General features: G+C 30.3%; 6 non-coding genes across 6 annotated transcripts; 2 read left to right on the forward strand and 4 right to left on the reverse strand.

The window, feature by feature from the left end:
* Positions 1-5,768: 5,768 nt before the first annotated feature.
* Positions 5,769-5,851, forward strand: Trnal-uaa (transfer RNA leucine (anticodon UAA)). The gene has a single exon. It is a non-coding gene; the product is annotated as a tRNA-Leu (tRNA).
* A 3,350-nt stretch (positions 5,852-9,201) lies between these two features.
* Trnat-cgu (transfer RNA threonine (anticodon CGU)) lies at positions 9,202-9,273 on the reverse strand. The gene has a single exon. It is a non-coding gene; the product is annotated as a tRNA-Thr (tRNA).
* Positions 9,274-10,180: 907 nt separating this feature from the next.
* Trnas-uga (transfer RNA serine (anticodon UGA)) lies at positions 10,181-10,262 on the reverse strand. The gene has a single exon. It is a non-coding gene; the product is annotated as a tRNA-Ser (tRNA).
* A 1,669-nt stretch (positions 10,263-11,931) lies between these two features.
* Trnas-uga (transfer RNA serine (anticodon UGA)) lies at positions 11,932-12,013 on the reverse strand. Its single transcript has one exon. It is a non-coding gene; the product is annotated as a tRNA-Ser (tRNA).
* A 1,547-nt stretch (positions 12,014-13,560) lies between these two features.
* On the forward strand, positions 13,561-13,634 carry Trnan-guu (transfer RNA asparagine (anticodon GUU)). Its single transcript has one exon. It is a non-coding gene; the product is annotated as a tRNA-Asn (tRNA).
* Positions 13,635-14,112: 478 nt separating this feature from the next.
* Positions 14,113-14,194, reverse strand: Trnas-uga (transfer RNA serine (anticodon UGA)). Its single transcript has one exon. It is a non-coding gene; the product is annotated as a tRNA-Ser (tRNA).
* Positions 14,195-16,115: the final 1,921 nt, after the last annotated feature.

Genomic DNA, 16,115 nt, shown 5'->3' on the forward strand with positions numbered 1-16,115 from the left:
ATAAGATAATATATTTTAAAAGGTATATTGTTTTTTTTTTAGCTAAAGCCCTACATTTTGAAAATAATGATTTTTGTGTAGCATTTATTAAAACATATATGTTAAACATTTAAAAAAAATTTGGCAACAATGTCATATGTATGGATTTAAAAAAAAAAAGAAAAAATTTTTAAATTGGTAACAATTCTTATTGTTAATAAATTAGGCTGCGATATTCCGGTTGCCTGGATGATTTTCAACAGGGAAAATGCTAATGTTCTATTACCATTTTTCATTCACCAAAAATACTTTTTTTAAATTGTAGTTCCATCTCCTCAATATTTCATGTCTGATAAGGCCTCCCAATTTTATCGTGTCAGGAGTGAAGTTTATAATTGCACTCCCCAAAACTTTTGTGTTCATGGCATGTTCACAAAGACTGGACATCGAAACTGAATCTAATATGTGTAAGCAAAACGTTTTTAATTATAATATTATTCCTTTATTTGTATTTAAATATATTTTATGTTATTTAATAAAACCATTTTTTCTTTAGCTAAACTGTAAAATATTTAGAGGTAAAATCTATGCTTTGTCTTTTAGTTCTATAATATTACACGTAACTTTTGGCTATATTTTAAAAATTGCCTGAACATTAACACATATGTATGTAAAAGCTTTCCACAAAGTATTTAAGTACAATTATTTGGAAGGAAAATGTAGCAAAAGAGTGGATAAGTAAGTTAAGCAATGTATAACATTAAATTAAACTAATTAACCAATAACTACATAAATACAGGTGCATTCAGAAGAAAACTTGATTTTTAAAAGATTGAAAGAACTGGAAAAAAATAAACATAGTTGGAAACTACATCCATTTAAAGAAAAGCATGTAAAGGCTAAAAAAGTAAAGGGGGATTACAATATCAAAAAAAAGATTTCAATGTGCTGTGTTCCTCTATGTAGTAACATGTCGCCTGCCTTGTTCCGCGTTCCTGCAAAACGTTTTCTACCGAAAGGTACCTAGGCAGAGTGGGCTGAAGCTTTGGAAAAAATAATACTTACAATGCGCCAGGATCAGCATACTAAAGATCTTTTTTTAAAAGATAATGTAAAAAAAATATGTGAAGTGCATTTTAAAAAGTAGGTCAGCTTACGAAGACATAACATTGTGTATGTATAACAACTCTTGAATAAAATATTTTTAAATTAATATAATTTTATGTGGTGATTCAAAACGAAAACACATAAAAATTTAATCACTTTGTGAAATCAACTTTAACTGGTGGGTGGACAAAGGTTAAACAAAATGAAAATTTTTTTTTAACTACAGTGATGGTCATGATCAGTTTCAGTACCAGTTTGTAGTGTTGAAAGATTTTACAGTCTCATTTAATTATTATGGTTGGAGTGCAGCTATTGATAAAAGGTCCAAGAAATAACTACCTTTTAGCTTATAAAAAGTATCACTTCCTTCAAAATATGCAAGGGGTGTGCAACTGATTCTTTAAACAGTATTTCACACTTTGTTACAACACCATCTGACCGGCATTCTTCATAGCAAAAAGGTGTTGTAATTATTAATTTTTAATATTAGCATAAAAAATGGTAATTTAATTAGCAAGTTATTTTATCATGTACAAAAGATATATAGGTACAATTTTAAAATACCAACTATTTACCAAATTGTATGGTTTTTATGCCTGCTGATAGTAATAAAGTGTGTAGCAATTGTTCCGTACTGGCATAAAACATATAGGGTCGAATGCAGAAAGTGCGATTAACTTTAATCCGCGATTAAAGCGAGGATTAATTTTTGATCGGTATGCAGAAACTGCGATTAATAAAGTCGATCAACCGCGACGATATCGAATTTAATCGCCGAAATTTAATTCGGCGGATTAAAGTAGGGATTAGGCTGTTTATTACGACTTGAGCATAGCCTAACTAGCAAATTTTATTGAAATGACATATATCACGGTGATGTTAAGATTTTTTTGTTTAATATTTCAGTTAGGTATTACCTTATACACCTTAGTTAGGAGTTTTGGCAATTTAATTAGGCTAGTTTGACAAGGCAGACAATCACCGGAACGTTTAAGGCTGAAAACCTTTTTTAGTAAAAGATTACCTTAATTTAAAACTGCAATAATTATTTTTTAATTTTTTTAGCTTAAGTTTTTACGCAATTTCTAATTGTAAGTTTGCCGTTCGATTATCTTGAATAGGCCATCTCCTACAATTTGCTTTTAAGTTGTACCTTTTTCAAGTCCTTATTTACATTTTGTAATATTACTACTTTTTATTTATAAAATATGGATGTAATTGATCTTTTTGAAAATCTTTCACTTGAATCTTCCTTCCTTACTGAATTGACTTCTGCTACAAGGACTAATTGCACTATTTTTGTGTCTTTGCCAGACCACCAAAATCCTTTTATGTGCTGGAATGATACCCAATTCTTCAGTAGATATCGATTCTCAAAAAATACTATTTTTTTTTTATTTAACAAACTATTTTGTTGTTTGGAAAGAAGAAGGCATGCAATTCCTCCAATATTAAAGCTACTTGTAGCAATTCGCCTTTACTCCACTGGTCATTTTCAGCGAAGTGATGGTGATTTAATCGGGTGCCATCAATTAACAGTGTGCAGAATTGTCTCCAAAATTTCTAAAATAATAGCTTCCCATAAAAATATTTTTATAAATTTTTCTTCAAATAATACTTTGCCTTCTGTGAAGCAATCTTTTTATCAAATTGCTGGTTTTCCTGGAATAGTTGGGGCTAATCAAGGTGAGATTTTCCGAAATAGGAAGGTTTTTTTTTCCATTAATGTCCAATGCATTTGTGATGCTAACTTAAAATTTACTAATTTTGTAGCTAAATGGCCGGGTTCCACACATGATTCAAGAATTTTTGACAATAACAGAATGTCTGCTTTGTTGTCATCAGGAAACATTAATGGTATTCTTTTGGGAGATGGTGGCTACTCATGTGAAAAATACCTGTTGACTCCTCTCTCCGAACCTAATTCCATCGCGGAAAGAAAATATAACCGAAGTCACATAAAAACCAGGAGGACCATTGAAAGAGCTTTTGGCATTTTAAAACAAAAATTTCATTGCCTCCATATTATATTCCCCTTCGTACAAAATTGTAAAATTACCTTGTGATTATAGTAGCTGTAGCATGTATTCACAATCTTGGAATCATGCATAAGGATTACGTTACACCTGATGCAAGCTATGGCGAAGATCCTGTTCCTGCTGCAACTACTACCAACAGAAATTCATCTGACAGCGGAAGAAGGTTTAGACAGCAATTTATTGATACTGTTTTTCAATAATATACATTTCTTCTAAAATTGTAGTGGTAAATTTTCAGTGGTAATAACATTAGCTTGTATATAACAAGTAATTTAAAATTTTTTTTTTATATTTAAACATTTGTTATGGTTGCAATATAATTGTTCCACTTGTAGTTGTACCTTTATAAGAACTGTATTCTTGTTGTGGTTACAAGTTTAAAATAAAATTTATTTATTTGTTATATTTATACATTTTTTTATATATTTTACTACTGTATATACAATAGTTAATAATTTTTTGTATCCATTCTGTTGTATATATTTTAAAAAATATACAGCTTACAAATATTTGTAATAAAACTACTAGTGACCATTTTTTATTTAAGAAATGGAAATTAAGAAAAGGGACAAAAAAACGCGATAAAAAAATAACAGATAAAACAAATAAGAGATTAAAAAGTAAATAAAAGAACAAAAAAATGAATAAGAGAACAAAAAAAAACAAATAAGAGAAAGCATGAGAAATGAAAACCTAACAATAGGCGTAAATGACTGTTTTTCGTAAGCAATTCATATTTCATTGTTTAATTGCTTACGAAAAACAGTCATTCTTGCCTTATGTTCAATCACCATTATCTTATACTTTCTCTTTCTGTATAAGTGCAATTGTTCTAAATATTCTGTTTGTTTTTCCTTTAAATTAATTTCGGTCCTTAATAGTTAAATTTTAGTTGTTGTTCTAAATTAGGTTGTGGTTGTTGTTACGGTTGATGTTGTGGTAATTCTAAAACGTTGTAATAATTACTAAATAGAATTATGTTTTTTTGTTGCTAACATAAAATGTAAAGAACGATAGTAAAAAATATTATCTTGCGGTAGTAACCAAAATAGGCTCAAAATCAAGCCACGATAAAGCTAATAATTTGTCTTACCAAATTCGAATATTGGGCCCATCTCATTAGGCAAAGGAACCAGCTAGTTTAAATCAGCGTCATCGTCGTACGGGTTAAACAGCGGCTCAATTTGAGATGGAACTGCAGCTATTAAAAACAGTCAAAAATATAAAACATTGTTTGGTTTAGGAACAAAACACATTACAATTTATACATACAGCAAACAGCTTCTGTTAGCTCGTCCAGTTCCACCTCAACTTGGCCGCCGCCGGTTAGAAAAACCTCACGACGATGACGCGATTTTTGTTTTTTGGCATCCGCCTTCATATTTTTCCAGCACAGCTGGAGCTGGCTTACACTCTTCTGCTCAAATAAAGAAGAGGAGTTGTAGGCGGATGCCAAATCATTCCAGGCTGATTCCTTTGCCTTAGCTGAAACCTTTTCAGTTTCTTTGCTTTTAATTCTACTTTTCATCCCGTTGTTGTTTAGGCATTCAAGTAATAAACCTTTGTCACCATTGGAAATGTTTTTTTCTCTTTTTTTATTTATTTTAGGGTCCATGTTTTAAGTTTTTTTGTCGTTAAATTTATTTTCAAAAAATTAAATTTGACGACAAAATTTGGTTACTAGGCAAGCCCGCCGTTTCGCTTGAACAATCTCATTGTTTACGTCAATTTGTTTGTTCGTCACAAGCGCGTCATAAAGAAATTACATAAATATTTTAATTGTTGATATTTTTAATCCAGGATTAAAGTTAATCGCCGGATTAGTTAATGCGGCGATTAAAAATGTTTCTGCATACCGATTAAAGTTAATCCTGATTTTCGTTAATCGGGGGATTAGCGTTAATCGACGATTAAGTTAATCGCACTTTCTGCATTCGACCCTAAGTGTAGTTTCTTTACAGTTGTAATTGCTGTTGTTCTTTTGACCGTTTCTAACAACCAACAACTAACTTTGTTCCTATTTAAATAAGGTATATATGCTATTTGTATAAATTTTAAAAACAGAATTTTAATAAAATTATGCTAACGATTTGTCAAATTTTAATCAATTAATAAAGTTTTTAATAAAATTAAAAGAACAAAGGCATTTTGTTCGTATTTTTAATTTCTTAAACGTTGCAAATATTTGTTGCAATTTTTACGTTAATTATGTTTGTTAATAAAGTGATTTAAAATAATATTTGTCGCAATTACAAAAATAATTATGGTTACCTAATTAAAGACTGTTATTTCATTGAAGAAAAGAATTACTTGCCCATTAAAAATTTATTTTATTGCTGTAACAGGTTTTGCAATATAATAACAGTTTTATATATCTAATCGTGTTTTTTAAATAAAATGCATGGTAAAGGCATTACAAAATGACATTTCCTACTTTAAAATGATCCCCCAAAAAGTTTAGAATCCCCGAGGAAATAGTAGGGCGCAAAGTACGCACAAAATTCGCTACGCAAACACCTTGTTTAAACCAACCAAAAAAAATTGACTTAAAATCGTTTTCGAAAGATAATAAGGCTGCCAATCACAATTGGTGGCTTACTTTAAATTTATGTTTATTAGCATTTTAACAAGGCTTTTACACAAACTGGGTTGGCCGAGTGGTTAAGGCGTTGGACTTAAGTTCCAATGGGCGAATGTCCGCGTGGGTTCGAACCCCACACCCAGTAGTTTCATTTTAACTTGATTTATTAAAAAAAAATGACATTTGGTTCGAAATCGTTTAAACCTTTTTTTTAAAAAAAAATTACATAGTAAATTAAAATATAACCCTTATAATAACTAGACGAAATTTCAGCAAACAAAAAAAAAGCAAAATATTGATCTTATTTTTTTTATTAATCTAGCATATTTGACAATAAAATACCTAATTTTATACCCAAAGTAAAAATCATGAACCTTTACCACCTTAAGTAAAATGTTTTCGTTAATTTGAGCATTTGCTTGAAAAAATAAACACGGTAAAAACTTCTTGTAGGGAGTGAGGTCAAGAAAATTTTAATCCTAAAAAGTATCGACTGAAACTGTGCTCTTTGGTCTGATGACAATGTTGACGGTAATAATTCTTGCTAGTTAGCATTTGCAAGTTTTATTGCAAAGCGTAGCAAAACCGATCAAAGCAGACTATGCAATATAAGGATGTTAATTCTAGGCACCTCCTTGTTTGTTATCGCAAAACCAGTCACTTACCGAGTTGGAAAATTGGCTTATGGTCCATCCGAGAATATCCCTAGTTTAAAATTATTTTCAGAAAAAGAATACTTGCCTTTTGTGTATGAAAATAGAATTTCTTGTTTAAAACAACACCTTGAGTTATTCAGCTTCTTATTTTTTAAGTTATTTACAATTAAACAACAACTAGAAATATAAGACGTCTTATAATACACATGACTTTGTTTCGCTGCGATACAAATCGGGCTTTTAAAGAACAAAGCAAACTTATTAACCCAACGAGTAAGTTTTACGATTTTGTACATTATGCAATAAAAACGCTTTAAATAGTGTATAAAAAAATTATATGTAATTTTTTTATTATATACATTTCCTACTCTTTATTGCTACTTTTTTATTATTAACGAAGCCCAGTCATAACTTTAACCTAATCCAATTGTTTTAATTTTGTTTTATTAATTTTAAAATTATTTAAAAAAAATTAGGCAAGGGTCACCCTTTCTTATGCAAAGGGGTACAAATGTTTTGCCCTTTTATATAACGTCACAATGCCATTGTGAAATGAAACCGACTTTATCAATTGCATCGTGTAATTCAATTAGCAACCGTAACTCTGTATGTGATGAAAAGTGAACAAATAAATAGGTCTTAAACATAAATCAGTATTTCACGTACTTAAAGTAGGAAAAATTTTGCTAAATAAAATTCGAGCGCGCAAGGACTCGAACCTGAAATCTTCTGCTCCGTAGGCAGACGCGTTATCCATTTCGCCACGCACCCGCAATGTCAATTTTGATAAATAATGTATTCTTAATCAAAACTTTAAAAATGCCAAGTCTGTCCAAACAAAAAAAAATGGGCATGCTCCCCCCCAGAAACTTTTTGAATTTATTCGCTGTAAACACGCCATTTTTACATTTAATAGGTAATTGTTTAAAATAAAGGCCCTTTCACACGGCGTACGCAAAATTTTTTTATTATTGTCTATTTCCTATATAATTAAAAACGTATTTTGTATATTTCAAATTCTCATTTTAATAGAGCTTGAATTGACACAATAAAAAGCAAAGTAACTCAACAGATTTATTTTTATATAAGCGTCTATTAAGTTTAAAACTAAAAATGTTGGAGAAATAATGGTGCAAGTTATGTAACAACAGACAATACATTTCAACGAAAAAAATTATAAACAATTTAATAATTTTCTTGTTCATCTTGTCAGCTTTTCTATAAAATAACACGATATATCATTAAGCATTGTAATTAAGACACAACAGATTATAAAGTTTTTGTTGATAATCTATTTAACTTTTCTTTCGAATAAGTATTCTTTAACCTTTACATACTTAAATCTCCACCTCTCCCTAGCCATCCTTTCTCTTCTCTATACAATCACAACATCACCCCATGTATATGTTGTTGTCCTACTCTTATTGTTCAAGTGTTTGTGTAATGTACATAAATAGCCTAAGTTTGCAATAAAAATAGGCAACCTTACTTTTGTTAGTGTATTCCACCAACACAGTTTTAATATTAAACAGACAGACAAAAGTGTATTTAATGACTGTTGCACTTACCAAATGCTCCTGCAAAATGATGTCGAACTAAGCTACTAGCTGCAAATAACCAAAATATTCCTCGATTACAAAAGTTTGCTGTTTAATTAACTTCTTGCATACCAAAATATGCACATCACAAAATGTCAGCGGTTCGATAAAGTTAGTTAGAATTTGCCCTTTTTCAACAGTTTGTAGAAACTCTACAGGAAGCAAATAAAAAAATTTTGCGCTTTTGTTGAAAAATGTGGTAACCTAATTTTATTTTTTTTGTTTCATCAATAATTTACTTAATACGCTTTGATGTGTTTACATTCAAGTTACTTTTAATTACTTGCATTTATTTTCGTTATTTTAAACCCTGCGTCAGAATTACTGTGACAACCATTTAATAGGTCATTCTTTTTTTAAACAAAAAATTATAGCAGCTTTTCAAAGTCAAATGGTAAATTTATATTTTATGTGCTATTTTTGCCCTTTTCTTTTAAAAAACACAGTTAAAATAAGTTTTTTTTTTAAAAACTATGTTATTATTTACCTAATAAGATATTGGAAATTAAGTTGTCATTATAGTTGATTGGTATGTAACTTATTTAAAATAAATCCACATAAACTTACTTTAATTTTTATAAAAAAAAATATTTGATGTTGATTTAATACGAAATTTTTATTTATGTGCTGACAAGCTTTAACTTTCTTTTTTCGATGTTAAAAGTATATCGAATGCTTTTAATTATAACTTGTTTATGAAATTTGCAGTTTATATTTAACATTTCTTGTCGCATAAAAATTTTTTTTTCTGGTATTGATTCATATTTTAATCTAGTCATTCTAGTAGACGCTTCATATTAAGTGCATATACTTAAATTAAACCTGGCAATTTAGTCTTACTAAACGGACGCCACCAAACAAACATGGATTTGGACTTCAAAGTAAATTTAGTGTTAATTTTTTTTTTAAATAGTCGGAATCTCATATTCTTGTACACAACCAATCATTAAGAACAATCAAAATTATTAAATTTGCTACTTGTGCAAAAACATTGCACAGAATATCAAGAAAAAGGTACAAAAAACTATTAAAATTTAGTCGACTTTTTTTACATTTGCGAGTTAGAATTTGCATAAGCTGTTGATTACAGTCGGAAGATAAACAAAGGCCTAATTTAACATAAACTTCATGATAGGTTTACAAATCTTCGTGGTATTTAAAATTTAACGTATTATTTTAAAGTAATCAGAATAAATTATTTTTAAAATTAACCACCAACTTCATTATAGTAAAATAATATTAGGCGTTACTGAGGATTGAACCCAGGATCTCCTGTTTACGAGACAGGCGCTTTACCTCTAAGCTATAACGCCTCGTTAACTAAAAAATTAAAACACTGATTCGATTCAAAAGTTTTTTTAAACAAGTTAAAATTTGTTATTACTAATTATGCAATACTGTCTGGTAATGTTCAGGCAAGTGGTGGGCAATATAAGGTAGTTTTGAAAATACACTGACTTTTAAGATTTTTTCTGCAATCTAGTTCACCATCTAGCAAGATTTGTTAAACGTTGTCTTTTAAAAAAGATAAAGGTGTACCTTCCAAGTTTTTTATAGCCAAAAGTCGTTCATCAACCTTTAAGATTAATGGAAAAAATACAGATTCTTCAACTTCCATTAAGTCAATCATCTGATTTTAAATTTATAAAATTATTTTCGTCTTTTAAAAATGTTTAAAAGAAGCTGGTGATGCACATGTTAACGTTTGTAAAACTGTTTTAATATATTTAAATTGAAAAAGGGATATCCCATACAATTATTGTTTTTTTTTTTCGCGAATCAGGTTGGCGCATTTGGCTATTAACCGAAAGGCCAACCCAGAGATAAAAATAGTTTTCTTTAAATTTAAAATTTTTTCTTCGCAAATTTGTTTAAAACTCTTTTCACGTGGAACCTCTAACTTCGTTTTTCTGGAATTAAACCATTATTTTAACGATTCATTTTAGCTTTTTATTAAAGGCAAATGTTTGATTTAAAGACGAAGGGCAATTTCGTTCTACTGAACAGACAGAATTTTATATTCTTGTAAACAACCGACAACTAAAGGCGGTTATTAAAACATAAAATAATTCGTTGTCGGCATGAGTCAAACCTGCGCGGGCAGAGCCTCAAAGAACTCAAACCTATAGCCTCGGCCACGACAACTCTAATGTTCCATTCTCGGAGCACCCCGCGTGATTTTAATTAGTTAATTAAATTTGTATTTAAAATAAAATAATGCGTTGTCGGCAGGATTTGAACCTGCGCGGGCAGAGCCCAATAGATTTCAAGTCTATCGCCTTAACCACTCGGCCACGACAACTGTTATGTTGGATTCTCGGAGCAGCTAGCGTGATTTAAATTAATTTTGTAAGAAAACTAAAATAAAAATGCGTTATCGGCTGGACTCGTACCTTTGCGGGCAGAGCCTAAAAAAATCAAGTCTATACTAAGTTTTTTTCTCCGAGCAGCTAGCGTGATTTTAATTAATTAATTAAATTTGAACTAAAACTAAATAAAATAATAAATAAACACCAATTAATTAGTGATAAAAAATAAAATTTTAATTCATTTTTAAGTTACCAATATCATGATATACAAATGGCCAAGATTTAAAAAAAAGGTGGGCAGTATAAGGTAGTTTTAAAAATACACTGACCTTTAAGATTTTTTCTGCAATCTAGTCCACCATCTAGCAAGATTTGTTAAACGTTTTCTTTTAAACATGATAAAGGTGTACTCTCCAAGTTTTTTATAGCCAAAAGTCGTTCATCAACCTTTAAGATTAATGGAAAAAGTACAGATTCCCCAACTTCCATTAAATCAATCATCTGATTTTAAATTTATAAAATTATTTTCGTCTTTTAAAAATGTTTAAAAGAAGCTGGTGATGCACAAGTTAACGTTTGTAAAACTGTTTTAATATATTTAAATTGAAAAAGGGATATCCTATACAATTATTGTTTTTTTTTAAAAACGCACTAATTGTGACAAAGTAATTTTAAATTCATCATCACAACAAGCAAAAATTCTTACAACCAGATTTATTTGATAAATAAAATACGATTTAAAATCATTTGATCAATTTTAAAATTAATCTCTATGAATAAATAAAGATAATCATAAACATTAATTAAGATTATCAACTAAATTATTAAATCAAATTTTATGTATTTAATTATTTAAGTCCAGCCATGGTCAAATATATAATCGTCTTTTTTTTACAATTTTGCTTTGCAAGTTTGATAGAAATGTCGCAAATCAGTCGTTTCTGTGTCGCAATCATTGGCGCGTTTAGCTCTTTAACCAAAAGGTTAGGGGTTCGAGCCCGCCCAAGAACGAAACTAGTTTTTTATCATTTTTATTAATATTATAATTTTGCTTTGCAAATTTAATAGAAGTGTCGCGAATTAGTCGTATTTGTGTCGCAATAGATCGAAAGGTTGGTTGTTTGAGAGTTTTTTGTTTGCTTCTTTTTTATTACCATGATAATGTTTTGCAAATTTAATAAAAATGTCGCGAATCAGTTGTTGTTGTGTTGCAATGGTTGGCGCATTTGGCTATTAACCGAAAGGCCAACCCAGAGATAAAAATAGTTTTCTTTAAATTTAAAATTTTTTCTTCGCAAATTTGTTTAAAACTCTTTTCACGTGGAACCTCTAACTTCGTTTTTCTGGAATTAAACCATTATTTTAACGATTCATTTTAGCTTTTTATTAAAGGCAAATGTTTGATTTAAAGACGAAGGGCAATTTCGTTCGTTCTACTGAACAGACAGAATTGTATATTTTTGTAAACAACCGACAACTAAAGGCGGTTATTAAAAAATAAAATAATGCGTTGTCGGCATGAGTCGAACCTGCGCGGGCAGAGCCTCAAAGAACTCAAACCTATAGCCTCGGCCACGACAACTCTAATGTTCCATTCTCGGAGCACCTCGCGTGATTTTAATTAGTTAATTAAATTCTTATTTAAACTAAAATTAAATAATGCGTTGTCGGCAGGATTTGAACCTGCGAGGGCAGAGCCCAATAGATTTCAAGACTATCGCCTTAACCACTCGGCCACGACAACTGTTATGTTTGATTCTCGGAGCAGCTAGCGTGATTCAAATTAATTTTGTAATAAAACTGAAATAAAAATGCGTTATCGGCTGGACTCGAACCCTCGCGGGCAGAGCCTAAAAGAAATTAAGTCTATACTAAGTTTTCTTCTCCGAGCAGCTAGCGTGATTTTAATCAATTAATTAAATTTAAACTAAAACTAAATAAAAAAATTCGTTGTCGGCAGGATAAGATTATGTGCGGACAGCGCCTAAAAGATCGTAGGTCTATTGCCTTAAACACTCGGCCACGACAACTTTTTTGTTTACTTTTCAAGGCAACTTTAATTAATAAAATTGTATTTATTTATTTAAATTTGTAATTAAAAATGCGTTTTCGGCAGGATTCGAAATTGTGCCTGCAGAACTGAATAGGTTCCTTATCTATAGCCTTAACCAATCGGTCACGACAACTCTTGCTTTTCCATCTTTAGCCAGCTAGCGTGATTTTATTCAATTATTTAAATGCTCGTCCCATGGCATTGTAATTTTTTTATGGTTTTTGTGTTTTAATTATTTTTATTGGTTAAGTGTAGATTTTTGTCCCAATAAGCTAGGTATTTACAGTAATATGTGTAGATATGCTAAGTGTAGTTTCTTTACAGTAATAATTGCTGTTATTCTTTTGACAGGTTTCTAACAACCAACAACGAACTTTGTTCCTATTTGAATAAGGTATATATGCTATTTGTATAATTTTAAAAAAAATAATTTTAATAAAATTTTGCTGAACAAATTGTTAAATTTTAATCAAACGAATGTTAAATTTTAACATTTTTTATCGAATAAAAAAATATATTAATAAATAAAGATAATCATAAACATTAATTAATTAAGATTATCAACTAAATTATTAAATCAAATTTTATGTATTTAATTATTAGATAAATGTTTATCATTATTATTTTCTTTTTAATTTAAAAGATTGCGGTTCGAGTCCACCCAGGGTAAAATATATAATCGTCTTTATTTCACAATTTTGCTTTGCAAGTTTGATAGAAATGTCGCAAATCAGTCGTTTCTGTGTCGCAATCATTGGCGCGTTTAGCTCTTTAACCGAAAGGCTGGAGGTTCGAGCTCGCCCAGGGACGAAACTAGTTTTTTTTCATTTTTATTATTATTATAATTTTGCTTTGCAAATTTAATAGAAGTTTCGCGAATTAGTCGTATTTGTGTTGCAATAGATTGGCGCGTTTTGCTCTTAACCGTAAGGTTTAAGGTTCGGGCCCATTCATGAACGAAATATATTATTACATTTTTATTATATTAATTTTGCTTTGCAAATTCAAACAAAGTGGGCAAATTTATTTTGTTACATCTTTATTATTATAATTTTGATCTCCAAATTAAGACCAAGTGTGGCAAAAAAGGTCGTCTCTATGGCGCAATCAGTTAGCGAGTTCGTCTGTTAACCTAAAGGTTGGTTGTTCGAGTCCACCCAAGGTCAAATATATTTTGTTACATTTTTATTATTATAATTTTGATCTTCAGATTCAATCCAAGTGTAGCAATGATTGTCGTCTCTGTGGCGCAATCGGTTAGCGCGTTCGGCTGTTAACCGAAAGGTTGGTGGTTCAAACCCACCCAGGGACGAATTTCTTGTTTGGTTCATTTTTATTACCATAATAATGTTTTGCAAATTTCATAAAAATGTCGCGAATCAGTTGTTGTTGTGTTGCAAAGGTTGGCGCATTTGGCTATTTACCGAAAGGCCAACCCAGAGATAAAAATAGTTTTCTTTATATTTAAAATTTTTCCTTGCAAATTTGTTTGAAACTCTTTTCACATGAAACCTCTAACTTCGTTTTTCTTGAATTAAACCATTATTTTAACGATTCATTTTAAGAAATTAGACAGAATTTTATATTCTTGTAAACAACCGACAACTAAAGGCAGTTATTAAAACATAAAATAATGCGTTGTTGGCATGAGTCGAACCTGCGCGGGCAGAGCCTCAAAGAACTCAAACGTATAGCCTTGGCCACGACAACTCCAATGTTCCATTCTCGGAGCACCTCGCGTGATTTTAATTAGTTAATTAAATTTTTATTTAAACTAAAATTAAATAATGCGTTGTCGGCAGGATTCGAACCTGCGCGGGCAGAGCCCAATAGATTTCAAATCTATCGCCTTAACCACTCGGCCACGACAACTGTTATGTTGGATTCTCGGAGCAGCTAGCGTGATTTAAATTAATTTTGTAATAAAACTGAAATAAAAATGTGTTATCGGCTGGACTCGAACCCTCGCGGGCAGAGCCTAAAAGAAATTAAGTCTATACTAAGTTTTCTTCTCCGAGCAGCTAGCGTGATTTTAATCAATTAATTAAATTTGAACTAAAACTAAATAAAAAAATTCGTTGTCGGCAGGATAAGATTATGTGCGGACAGCGCCTAAAAGATCGTAGGTCTATTGCCTTAAACACTCGGCCACGACAACTTTTTTGTTTACTTTTCAAGGCAACTTTAATTAATAAAATTGTATTTATTTATTTAAATTTGTAATTAAAAATGCGTTTTCGGCAAGATTCGAACTTGTGCCTGCAGAGCTGAATAGGTTCCTTTTCTATAGCCTTAACCAATCGGTCACGACAACTCTTGCTTTTCCATCTTTAGCCAGCTAGCGTGATTTTATTCAATTATTTAAATGCTCGTCCCATGGCATTGTAATTTTTTTATGGTTTTTGTGTTTTAATTATTTTTATTGGTTAAGTGTAGATTTTGGTCCCAATAAGCTAGGTATTTACAGTAATATGTGTAGATATGCTAAGTGTAGTTTCTTTACAGTAATAATTGCTGTTATTCTTTTGACCGTTTCTAACAACCAACAACGAACTTTGTTCCTATTTGAATAAGGTATATATGCTATTTGTATAATTTTTAAAAACAGAATTTTAATAAAATTTTGCTGAACAAATTGTCAAATTTTAATCAAACGAATGTTAAATTTTAACATTTTTTATCGAATAAAATAAATATATTAATAAATAAAGATAATCATAAACATTAATTAATTAAGATTATCAACTAAATTATTAAATCAAATTTTATGTATTTAATTATTAGATAAATGTTTATCATTATTATTTTCTTTTTAATTTAAAAGATTGCGGTTCGAGTCCACCCAGGGTAAAATATATAATCGTCTTTATTTCACAATTTTGCTTTGCAAGTTTGATAGAAATGTCGCAAATCAGTCGTTTCTGTGTCGCAAGCATTGGCGCGTTAAGCTCTTTAACCGAAAGGCTGGAGGTTCGAGCTCGCCCAAGGACGAAACTAGTTTTTTCTCATTTTTATTATTATTATAATTTTGCTTTGCAAATTTAATAGAAGTGTCGCGAATTAGTCGTATTTGTGTCGCAATAGATTGGCGCGTTTTGCTCTTAACCGTAAGGTTTAAGGTTCGAGCCCATTCATGAACGAAATATATTATTACATTTTTATTATATTAATTTTGCTTTGCAAATTCAAACAAAGTGGGCAAATTTATTTTGTTACATTTTTATTATTATAATTTTGATCTCCAAATTAAGACCAAGTGTGGCAAAAAAGGTCGTCTCTATGACGCAATCAGTTGGCGAGTTCGTCTGTTAACCTAAAGGTTGGTTGTTCGAGTCCACCCTAGGTCAAATATATTTTGTTACATTTTTATTATTATAATTTTGATTTTCAGATTCAATCCAAGTGTAGCAATGATTGTCGTCTCTGTGGCGCAATCGGTTAGCGCGTTCGGCTGTTAACCGAAAGGTTGGTGGTTCTAGCCCACCCAGTGACTAATTTTTTGTTTAGTTCATTTTTATTATTACCATAATAATATTTTGCAAATTTCATAAAAAATGTCGCGGATCAGTTGTTGTTGTGTTGCAAAGGTTGGCGCATTTGGCTATTTACCGAAAGGCCAAACCAGAGATAAAAATAGTTTTCTTTATATTTAAAATTTTTCCTTGCAAATTTGTTTGAAACTCTTTTCACATGAAACCTCTAACTTCGTTTTTCTTAAATTAAACCATTATTTTAACGATTCATTTTAAGAAATTAGACAGAATTTTATATTCTTGTAAACAACCGACAACTA

The sequence above is a fragment of the Corella eumyota genome, chromosome 6 (genome assembly GCF_963082875.1).
Source record: "Corella eumyota chromosome 6, kaCorEumy4.1, whole genome shotgun sequence".
Lineage (NCBI taxonomy): Eukaryota > Metazoa > Chordata > Ascidiacea > Phlebobranchia > Corellidae > Corella > Corella eumyota.